Source organism: Pinus tabuliformis, chromosome 4_2, assembly GCF_031772625.1.
Source record: "Pinus tabuliformis cultivar Carrire ecotype Pingquan chromosome 4_2, CPIR1, whole genome shotgun sequence".
Classification (NCBI taxonomy): domain Eukaryota; kingdom Viridiplantae; phylum Streptophyta; class Pinopsida; order Pinales; family Pinaceae; genus Pinus; species Pinus tabuliformis.
The window spans coordinates 1,090,912,350-1,090,923,579 of NC_142304.1; positions in this window are offsets into that span (position 1 = coordinate 1,090,912,350).

Sequence of the window (11,230 nt, forward strand, 5' to 3'; positions counted from 1 at the left end):
TAATATCGCAATCGCAATTTTTAATGTGACATCCCTTTATAACTTGCGATATAAAAGTTCATACGACTGATGCGATATTGTATTGAAGTGTATTATAATGGAACCATCAAGTCCGTAGTACATATCGCAATCTATGGTTTGCGGGACTTCGACTGGCACACAGATTAAAACAGCCTTAACCCCCGCAGTTGAGTGTGATCTAAGAGTTGAATATGAGATCAACGGCTAGGATTGAGTGCGGGACTTCAACCACGAGCAAGGAAATCCGTACTCTCCTACCCCCACAATTGTGAATCATTATTGATCTGATGATCTAGATCTATTCCTCTGCCATTCTTCTTTCACCTTTAATATCCGTCGATCTAACAAATCTATTGATCTAATGATCTAGATTAATTTCCATGATTCACCTTCCACAAGAACTTGGGTTTTATCTCCGTCATTCATTTCTCGACTCCATTATATTGCAATCGGGGGTTTGAGCAGTGTTTACATAACTTAATATAATAGAAAATGCTAATATTATATATTGTTGATACGATTTCTCCGATAACTCTGTTTATGCTCCTCCGCTATTTTCTTCATATTGGTTCTTCTTGGGCATATATTACATGCAATACTTCCAATATGGCTCCTCCAATGTTTTCTTCTTTACTCCTTTAATATCGTTGTTGCTCTTTGTTCTTCTGATAGCACTTACCCTTGGGCATATGCAATAACCTGCTTCCTTGATGGCTTCTGATGAACTCTTCCTCTTATTCTTTGGCTTCATGGCTTCTCCTCTTTACTCTTTCTCTTTCTCTTCTGATGGCTTCCGACATCCTTCCTCCTCGGTTCCACTATTTATATTATGTCTGTATTCAATCCTTAGTTCCTCCATGAGCAGTGTTATGATCAATGGGCATCAATGGGAAACAACAAATGTCACAAGAATTTTCCATCACAAACACTGCCATATAGACATCAATGACAACCTAGATTAACACCAGTTTTCTTCCCTAGGGGCTGAATTGGCCCAACAAAATCAATTGCCTATTTTGCAAATGGCTGCAAAGATACTTGGGGTTGTAAGGGAAATTCATCCTTGCACGATGGTCTACCAGTTCTTTGACATGCATCGCATGCCTTACAATACGCTTTAGAATCCTTGTGTAGTGTTGGCCACTATAGACTTGCGCGCAAAATATTTGTGCAGTCACCTTTCTTGCATAATGTCCTTCCGCATCCCCTCCATGAGCTTCAACGAGAATGCTATTTCTCTCAAAATTTGGTACATATCTTCACAATATTTCATCAGCACCCATCTTATACAAATGTCCCGCAATCACTGAAAAATCAGTTGCACGTACTATGATTTCCTTCTTTTGTTGACTTATATACCTTTCCGGTGCCATCCCCATAGTCAAAAAATGAATAATATCTGCAAAATGATTATCCACTATGTGCACCGCAAAGAGCTGCGCATCGAGTAACCTTTCCTCCAAATTATTAGGCTCCTCTGGTGTTTCGATCAGTGACAGATGGCCAGGCCTTGCATTTAACCTGCCTCGCTTCACAATTACCTCAAAGTCATACTCCTGGAATAGTAGCAACCATCTGCAGATCTTCCCCCCAACATAAGCTTATAGACCAAGTATTTCAAAGAAGAATGATCTGTGTACATCTTGAAATGTCCTCCTAACAGATAATGCCTAAATTTTTGCAGCGCATACACCATAGCCAACCCTTCGCGCTCAGTCATCGAGTAATTCTTCTCAGCCTTTGATAATTTTCTACCTGTGAAGGCTATAGGATGATCCATTTCTCCTTCACCGGTTTGTGTTAACATGTTATGAAACCAACTCACAAAAAGATAGAAAAGATAGATCAACGCCTTATAATTCAGCCTCTTCGAGGGGGAAACCTCCTTTACATTACATAAATGAACAATTCTTGGATGATTCAAATGACAAAACCTCCTTTCTATATATAGGGGTCTAAGGAGTCACAATATAACCCAGTCAACCTAACAATAATAATATAAAGCCACAAAAATAACAATAGAGGGATTCTATGGGGCACAGTAATAACAATATGGGGACAATAGGGGCACAACAATATTAATAAGGGATACAACTACAATAGTAATGGGGTAATCACTAGCATTATAGGGACCTAACATGCCCCTCTCCTTCAAAAAAGTTTTGTCCTCAACGCTTGAGTAGTTCTAGATGCTTTTGTATAAAATTCTCATCCTCCCATGTGGAATCTTCAGCGGATAAGTTCTTCCACTTGATGAGATACTCCGAAATTGATCGATTTCGTAGCCGTCAAGTTCTTGTTTCTGTGACTGCTTTCGGTTCCAATATAATTTTTCCTTCTTCGTCAAGTTCTGGCAATATTGTTTGAACTGGGAGCTTTTCACCTATAAACTTCTTTAAACATGAACATGGAAAACTGGGTGCACTCGAGAAGCTACAGGAAGCTCCAATTGTATGACATAGTACCAATCTTTTGCAACACCTTGTATGGACCATAATACTTTGGTGATAATTTATTATCCTTCTTAGCTTGCTTGAGGGACATTTGTTTATATGGTTGTAGCTGTAGGAATACCCAATCACCTACATCAAAACTTCTTTCGCTGTGATGTTTTTCTGCCTATTGTTTCATTCTATTCTGTGCCAACACGAGGTTATCCTTTAAGAGTTGGAGGACTTGTTGTTGATATTAGATGTGATGTTCCACTGCTTGAACCTTAGAATTTTCTCTTAGATATGATGTGATGGATGGTAGATGATATCCATAAAGTGCCATAAATGGGGTCATTTTTGTTGCTGTATGGAAGGAAGTGTTATACCACCATTCAGCCAAAGGCAACCATTTGACCCATTGTGTCTGTTTATCAGATACAAAGCAATGAAGATATCCTTCCAAACATTTGTTTACTATCTCAGTTTTCCCATCAGATTGGGGATGATAAGATGAGCTATGAGCTAACTGAGTACCAAGACAAGAAAATAATTCTGTCCAAAAATTTCCAGTGAAAATGGGATCTCTGTCACTTACAATAATCTTTGGGTTTCCATGTAGCTTTTGAATTGTTTCCATAAATGCAGTAGAAACCATACTGGCTTTAAATGGATGTGATAATGCACAAAAGTGTGCATACTTGGTAATTTTGTCAACTACCACAATGATGACACTCTTTCCCTCAAAATTGGGTAAACCTGTGATAAAATCCATTGAAACCTCCTCCCAACATTGGCTTGGAATGGATAAAGGTTGTAATAGACCTGGGGTCTTAATTGTTTCAACTTTATTTTGTTGGAAAACCAAACATTCCGCCACAAACTTTTGAATATCCGATTTAAGGCCATCCCAAAAAAATTCCTTCTTAACCTTGTGGTAAGTTTTTAAAAATCTTGAGTGCCCCCCTAAGGGAGAAGTGTGTAATTCCATAAGAATATTTTGTTTGAGTCGAGAATTCTTACAGAGGTATAAGCGATCTTTGTACCATAACGAATCATTTTGCTAGCTAAATGTATCAGATGTACTGGAATCTTGTTGTAGCTTTCAAATAAGTGCCCACACTTCTTCATCATTCTTCCATTCCTCCCTTGCTTCATTTATCCAAACTGATTGGATAATAGAAATGGCACACAACAATGCTTCCACATCCTCATCCTTTCTTGAGAGTGCATCCGCCACCACATTTTGCTTCCCTTTTTTGTAGATGATTTCAAAGTCATAACCCAACATCTTTGTGACCCACTTTTGTTTCTCTTCAGAGGATAATCTTTGTTCTAAAAAGTATTTAAGGCTATCATGATCCATTTTTACCTTGAAGTGTCTTCCCATTACGTAGGGTCGCCATTTCTTAAGTGCATGTAGTATTGCCAACATTTCCTTCTCATAAATAGCTTTGTGTAAGAACTTTCCCTTTATTGGACGACTTTCAAAAGCAATGGGTCTTTCATCTTGCTTTAAAATACCACCAATTCCATTTCGTGAAGCATCACATTCCACAATAAAGGTTTTTGTGAAGTCCGGTGTAGCTAAGACTGGTGCTTGGCACATTGCCTCTTTAAGATGTTCGAAGGCCTTTGTTGCTTCTGGAGTCCATGAAAATGCATCTTTCTTCAATAATGTTGTTAGAGGCGTTGCTATTCTCCCATAATTCTTAACAAACTTGCAATAATACCCTGTCAACCCGAGAAATCCTCGCAGATGCTTTATGGATGTGGGGATTTTCCATTCCTTAATGGCTTTAATTTTGCTAGGGTCTACCTTAACTCCTTCATGAGATACAATATGACCTAGATATTCCACCTCTTGTACTCCAAAGAAACATTTGGATCTTTTTTCATATAATTGTTCCTCCTCCAATAGTTGTAGCACCCTGTCAACATGTTCAACATGATCCTTCCAAGACTTGTTGTAGATTAGTATATCATTAAAAAACACTAACACAAATTTTCTAAGGAAGGGTTTGAAAATGGAATTCATCAAACCTTGAAATGTAGAAGGTGCATTGGTAAGGCCAAAAGGCATGACCAGAAATTCATAATGACCCTCATGAGTTCTAAATGTTGTTTTCGGAATGTCTTTAATCTTCATTCTGATTTGATGATATCCTGAACGAAGATCCAACTTGGTGAAGTAAATTGATCCATGCAATTCATCCAGTAATTCATCAATGACGGGAATGGGAAACTTATCTTTAATAGTGAGCTTGTTGAGCTCCCTATAATCTGGACACATGCGCCATGATCCATCCTTCTTGTGCACCAATACTACTGGAGCAGAGAACGAACTTTGACTAGGTTGAATTATACCAACCTCTAGCATTTCTGCAACCATACATTCAATTTCACTCTTTTGGGCATAGGGATATCTGTACGGCTTGATGTTTGGAGGAACACTTCCTGGAATCAGATGAATAGCATGATCATGATCACAAATAGGTGGGAGACCTTTGGGAGTCTCAAATGCCTTGGAATGATTGTCCAAGAATTTTTGTAGATCTAGAGAAATATATGATTTCGATGTGGAAACATCTATCGAACATAATTGTGCAATTACATCTCTTTGTTCCTTTTTTAGAAGCTTTGTCATACCATTAGAGCTTATTATCTTTCCCGGTTTCCCTACAATACCCCTTAATTAAACTTCCTTTCCTTCCGCGGAAAATTTCATGAAAAGTTCTTGAAAATCAAAAGATATTGTACCCAAGGATTGTAGCCATTGGACTCCTAGTACAACATCAACACCTCCCATTGGAATGGAAAGCATTGGGCTAGTCAATACATATTCTCCCATGGATAGCTTGATATTATGGCACTTTCCAGAGCAATTTATCGTTCCTCCATTTGCAACCATCACTTGACACTCTGGTGCTAGATATAGGAAGCAATTCAATTCTTTTTCTATCTTACAATAAATAAAATTGTGGGTACTTCCTGAATCAATCAACACTATTACCTTTTTCTTCTTGATTTGTCCTTCTATCTTGATGGTTTGAGGAGTGGTAATTCCAGCCAATGCATTACAAGATATGGTTGGATTCATTTCTTCTTTATCTAGGCTTTATTCCTGGAGTATATCCTCTTCTTTTGACCTTTCTTGCTCCTTTTATTCTTCCTCTTCACAATCTATGTAGAATAATTTCTTCTCAGCACACTTATGACCTTTAGTGTATTTGCTATCACAACTGTAACAAAGCCCTTTTGCTCTTTTTTCTTCCAATTGTTGTGGTGTCAACCTTATAGGTTGTGGAAGACTAGGGGCAACAACACTTCCATATTTATAGTTGTGAGTGGTATGCTTCATGGTTGCCATAATTTTGCTTTCCATTTCTCTTGCTAACCTGAATGCCTTCTCTAATGAATTAGGTTCCCAAAGGCAAACATCATGTTGGATATTATCCTTTAAAATCCCTATGAACACATCAATCCTATGCTTCTCTGGAATATTTTTTACCCTTATGTTCAATTTTTGGAACTCCTCAATGTGCTCCATTATTGAACCCTTTTGTTTGAGACTTATCAATTGGCTAAAAAAGGTGTTGCTTTTTGTATCCTCATAATGTGCTGTCAATTCTTCCATAAAAATTGCCCAAGTGATAATTTGTTTACGAGAGCAGAGCCATTGATACCATACAAACTGATTTGGTTCCAAATATAAAGTTGCAATACGTACCTTTTGTGTGTTTTGCACATTATTGAGATCGAAAAATTTCTCCATCTGTAATATCCATGTTGTGGGATCCTTGCCATCAAACTTCCTCATATCAATTTTTGGAATATGGTGGGTCTTCGATCCAACATTAGAGTCTATGAAATCATGATTAACATTTCTTTTGTTCTCATCATGAGTTTCCTTTACTACCCTTTCAAGATTAGTAAGCATTTCTTGTAGAAACTTTGTCAAATTTGTCTTCAAATCTATCTTCAAATATTCCATGCCTATCTTCAAATCTTCCATATCTGTCTTCAAATCTATCTTCAAATCGTCCATCTTAGCTTCCACATCATTCATCTTAGCTTCTGCGCCTTTCTTTAAACAATCCATCTTAGCTTCTACGCCTTTCTTTAAACCATCCATCTTAGCTTCTACATCTTTCTTTAAACCATCCATCTTAGATTCAGTTATTTTTTGTGCAAGTGACACTTGTTGCACTTGGTCTCGTAATTTTGATATATCATGTTGCATTTCTTCATCTTCTTCATGAGTCATGCTAGAGCTTTCAGGTTGCTTACTAAGTGTTTGCATTTTCTTTCAACGGGGCATAAATTACCGATAATAATGCTTTGCTATGCCCTTTGAATTCCTTCAAACTAATTTTTCAAACCAAGCTTATGCAAAAATTAAAAAAAAACTACACACCTTTTTTCACTTTGTAGGAGCTTGATATTGAATATGATGTATCTCTATAATTTTGGATCATCTATTTCTGAAATTGCGACCTGCAGTAGCCCTCTGTGTCTTCTTTCCAATGCCACTAGTCAGATCTAAATTGGATTCTCCAGGGAAGAGTTATGCCAAATCTCCCACAGTGACCTGATTATAGACTAGTTCAGTAGAGCGAACTTGTACGACGTGCCACGAGCCACTGTTTCAACCTTTGGTTCTGAAAAATATATACAAGAAACTCTTTCTGTACCTTCTTACAAAATTTCAATCCGATGCTCAGAGAGAAAGTTATGACGCTTTTTCCCAGGTCACCTGTTTGGAATGTAATTCAGGAGTCTGCAAAAAGACCAACTTCCTGATATCATATCTCTACAAATATAGTGCAAAAAGATCTGAAATTTGGACCCGAGGTTCAATGCGATTTCGTCTCAAATGGGTTTTTTTTAGCTTCTGAAAAGATCGCAGAAAAAAAGTTATAGCAAAAATGCCACGATGACTTATTTGGAGCAGCGAAACCCTAGAATCCAAAGCTCTGATACCAAATGTTATGAAACCAACTCACAAAAAGATAGAAAAGATAGATCAACGCCTTAGAATTCAGCCTCTTCGAGGGGGAAACCTCCTTTACATTACATAAATGAACAATTCTTGGATGATTCAAATGACAAAACCTCCTTTCTATATATAGGAGTCTAAGTTGTCATAATATAACTCAGCCGACCTAACAATAATAATATAAAGCCACAAAAATAACAATAGAGGGATTCTATGGGGCACAATAATAATAATATGGGGACAATAGGGGCACAACAATATTAATAAGGGATACAACTACAATAGTAATGGGGTAATCACTAGCATTATAGGGACCTAACATAACACTACACCCAACACAATGCAAGAGGCATCCACATGTACGTGAAATTCCTTCTTCCAATCTGAGAATACCAAGATCGGCATTGTGACCATCTTTTCTTTCAAGACATTTAAGCTGCTCTGACATTCTTCGTCCTAGCAGAATGTTGCGTCCTTATTTAGCAGCTTCTCCATGGGCCCGGTAATTTGAGCATATGCTTTAATAAACTTTCTGTAATATCTTGTATGTCCCAATGTTGCGCACAACTGCTTAACGTTCCTTGGGGCCTCCAAATTCACAATTACTGCAATCTTGGCAGGGTCCACCATCATCCCTTGCTTGCACACCACGTGACCCAACAAGATTCCAAAGGGAACACAGAAGATGCATTTCTTCAAATTCAGCGCGATCTAGTATATGCGACATGTATCCAACATCAAGCGCAGACTTGCTACATGGCGCTTTACTAATCCAAAAATTGTGCAGTCATCAAAGTACACTTCCATAAACTTATGAATAAAATCCTTAAATTTTGTGATGACTACATGAGAAAATATCACAGGTGAATTCTTTAGTCCAAATGGCATTACAGTGTATTGAAAACAGCCCCCTCCATCGCAAAGTTCATCTTGCTCCTATCCTCGAGAGCAATCTTAATCTGATGATATCCAGAGAACCCATCAGTGAAAGAGTAGGCTTCTTGCCCTCCAAAATTGTCTAGTACTTCATCAGTAAATGGTGTTGGGAATGGATCATGGACACACACGTCGTTAAGCTTCCATAGATCTACGCAAATCCTTATCTCTCCCTTCTACTTGTTCTCCTGAACCGCCATCGGGCTCACGCAATCAAATTGCTCAACGGTTCTATGATGCTTGCTTCCAGCATCTTATCCAACTCTAAGCAAACATTTTCCTTAAATTTATGATTAAGGCGATACAACCTCTGCTTAATATGCTTCGCATCCGTCTTCAGAGTGATTTTCATAACACCCAAATCACCTAATATGCCCTTCAAATCCGAAAACTTGGTAGGGAAAAGATCTTGGTATTTGCGGAGTAACTCAGCAACCTTATCCATAGTAACGTCGTCCCAATAGTCCCCAATCTTGGAAAACTTTGGTTCTGCTTCAATCCCAATGTTTATTTGCTTTACGCATGATGTACGGGTTGTATATTTGCGGGCCCTCGACTTCATGATGCCCTTTTGCCTCTAGAATGTTAATATTCCTCGGATCTTCATCCTCCTCTTCAGCTTTCACATTATAACATTACAGCGCAAGGCGTAGCTGGGTACTCCAATCTGGTTCAACCCACTCCATACGTTCTTGTGGTGTTCTGAAGATAACTACCTTAATCTCCTGTAGGGCTTCATCGATGCTCGCAAAATCATCTTCAAAACTTAAGGTCAATAAGAACCCTTCCCTTAATATATCCCATTGTGCAGGGCCACGACATAGCTCTATTTCCAAATACCAGTTCATGGGAACTGTATCCAAAGTATGCCAAAATAAGTGTACCCACTCTGGTTGCGGTTCTGTCCCCCATGATTTAGTCCATTTTTCTAGGTGATTGCGTGAATCATCCTTCCCGCTATATTTCTCAGTTGATCTAATGTTAGGGTGCCCAAGCCATAACCTCATCATTCTTCTGTAATCCTGCCATCCATCAAAGCTATCCTTGTGTGTACCCCACCATCGTGAAGGCGTAGTGCGCAATGCCAAATCTAATGCTTAGAAGCGGTGATCCTCAGGGACTTCATGCTCAAATGCATCCAAAAACTTATCCATGTCAGTTAAACCATCATAATAAGTTAAGTTCCTTACCTATGACGAAACACAACGCAATTATTTCGTCATCATATTGCATCACAATGTGGATACTTCATGAAAACGATTCTACCAATGTTCCAACTCTTCATCTGAATCAGAGGTGCAGGAACTCTCTCGTCCCATGCAATCCATCCATCTTCCATCGAATTGATCTAGTCCTAGTCTCATGCTGTTATTTTGTAGATCTGATCCAATTCATCCTCACTTTATTCATAGTCACAAACTGGTTCAGTGTAGTGCACCCCTCCTGCAAGGTCCAACAGCAATACAACCCAAATAGATTTCTTCTCAAACGACATTGTCCTATTTTTCAGATTGATGACCCCGTTCATATCAATGGCCTAGTCAATTCCCAGGAGCGCAAGGTATGGATTAATGATATCTATCACCTCAAAGGGAGCCATCACGCTCGCACCTTCTATATCAATTGTTACCCCATATAATCATCCCATCGCCATTATGAGTTGAATCAAAGACCATTGCAACATAGGTATCCCCATTCTTTCCCATGTTTTCTTTGGAAATACGTTCACATCAGACCCCAGATCCAAGATGACCTTGTCCATCTCATAATCTCCTATCTGCGTGGTGAGCCTCATCTCATGCCCTGTTCTTTCCTTATGTTTGCCAATTTTCCTGACCACCTTGTGTCCATCAAGAACCTTCTCCTTGATGGCACATTTGTTTATTAACTCCTGCCGGCCTTCCACAGCTTTGCTATCGCACAACATTTTTATGCAGGTCTCCAAAAACATAGTAAGAACAAAGGGATCAACTTTTGCATGCGTGCTATTCTCTTGCAACTTGCCCCGACTTCCTGAGGTTGATGCCTCAATGAAGCTTTCCTTAGCCTCCATAAATGTTTCCTTAGCATGCGCCAATTCAAAACCCAGTTCCTTCTCTGGGGCCTTGCGGACCCATCCGTCCTCCTCAGGCTATTTACCCTTATCATCACCAGTCGTTATTCCACTTCAAAACACTATATTCATGATGTGATCTTCCTCGTGAGGCTCAGCCCTTATCATTTGTAAGTTTTGCGTAGGTTTCTGAGGTTGCGTCTTCTTTTCCTACATCTTGGCTATCATCACCCATCATTCTTCTATAGTGTGGTCAAATTAGTTGCAGTATTGACATGACGGGCGCGTCTGATTCTAATAGTCTCATGCATAGTACCTTATCGTTCCACACTTATAGCAAATGAGCTGACCGCGGCCTCTACCAGGCCCTCCTCCTCCTCAACCTCATAATCTTCCCTGATCACCTCAGCGCGCACCTCCAGTGCCCATCTGGAGGTCAAGTTTCGGCTTGCATCCAGTACGCAGGCATTCTTTCCATCATCATCTCATAGCTGCGACAGTCGCACTCATCATGGCCCACTGACTTGCAAAAGTTACAAAACAACTATTGCGGTGTCTAGACGAACTTTTGAAGTAAATGATAGTTATCCGTTGCATTTTTTCCAGCTACCTGGAAAATAGTGCACCATAGGGAAGCCCCCACACTCAGTCTGGCTGGAGCTTCTGGCCTCATGGGAATTGGTCCCCTCCTATAATATAATTCCGAAATATGGGACAATTTTTCGTGTCCCTAGCCCTTACACTTCAGACAACAGACTTCCATGCACACCTATGGTTTAGTCTCCTTGTCTT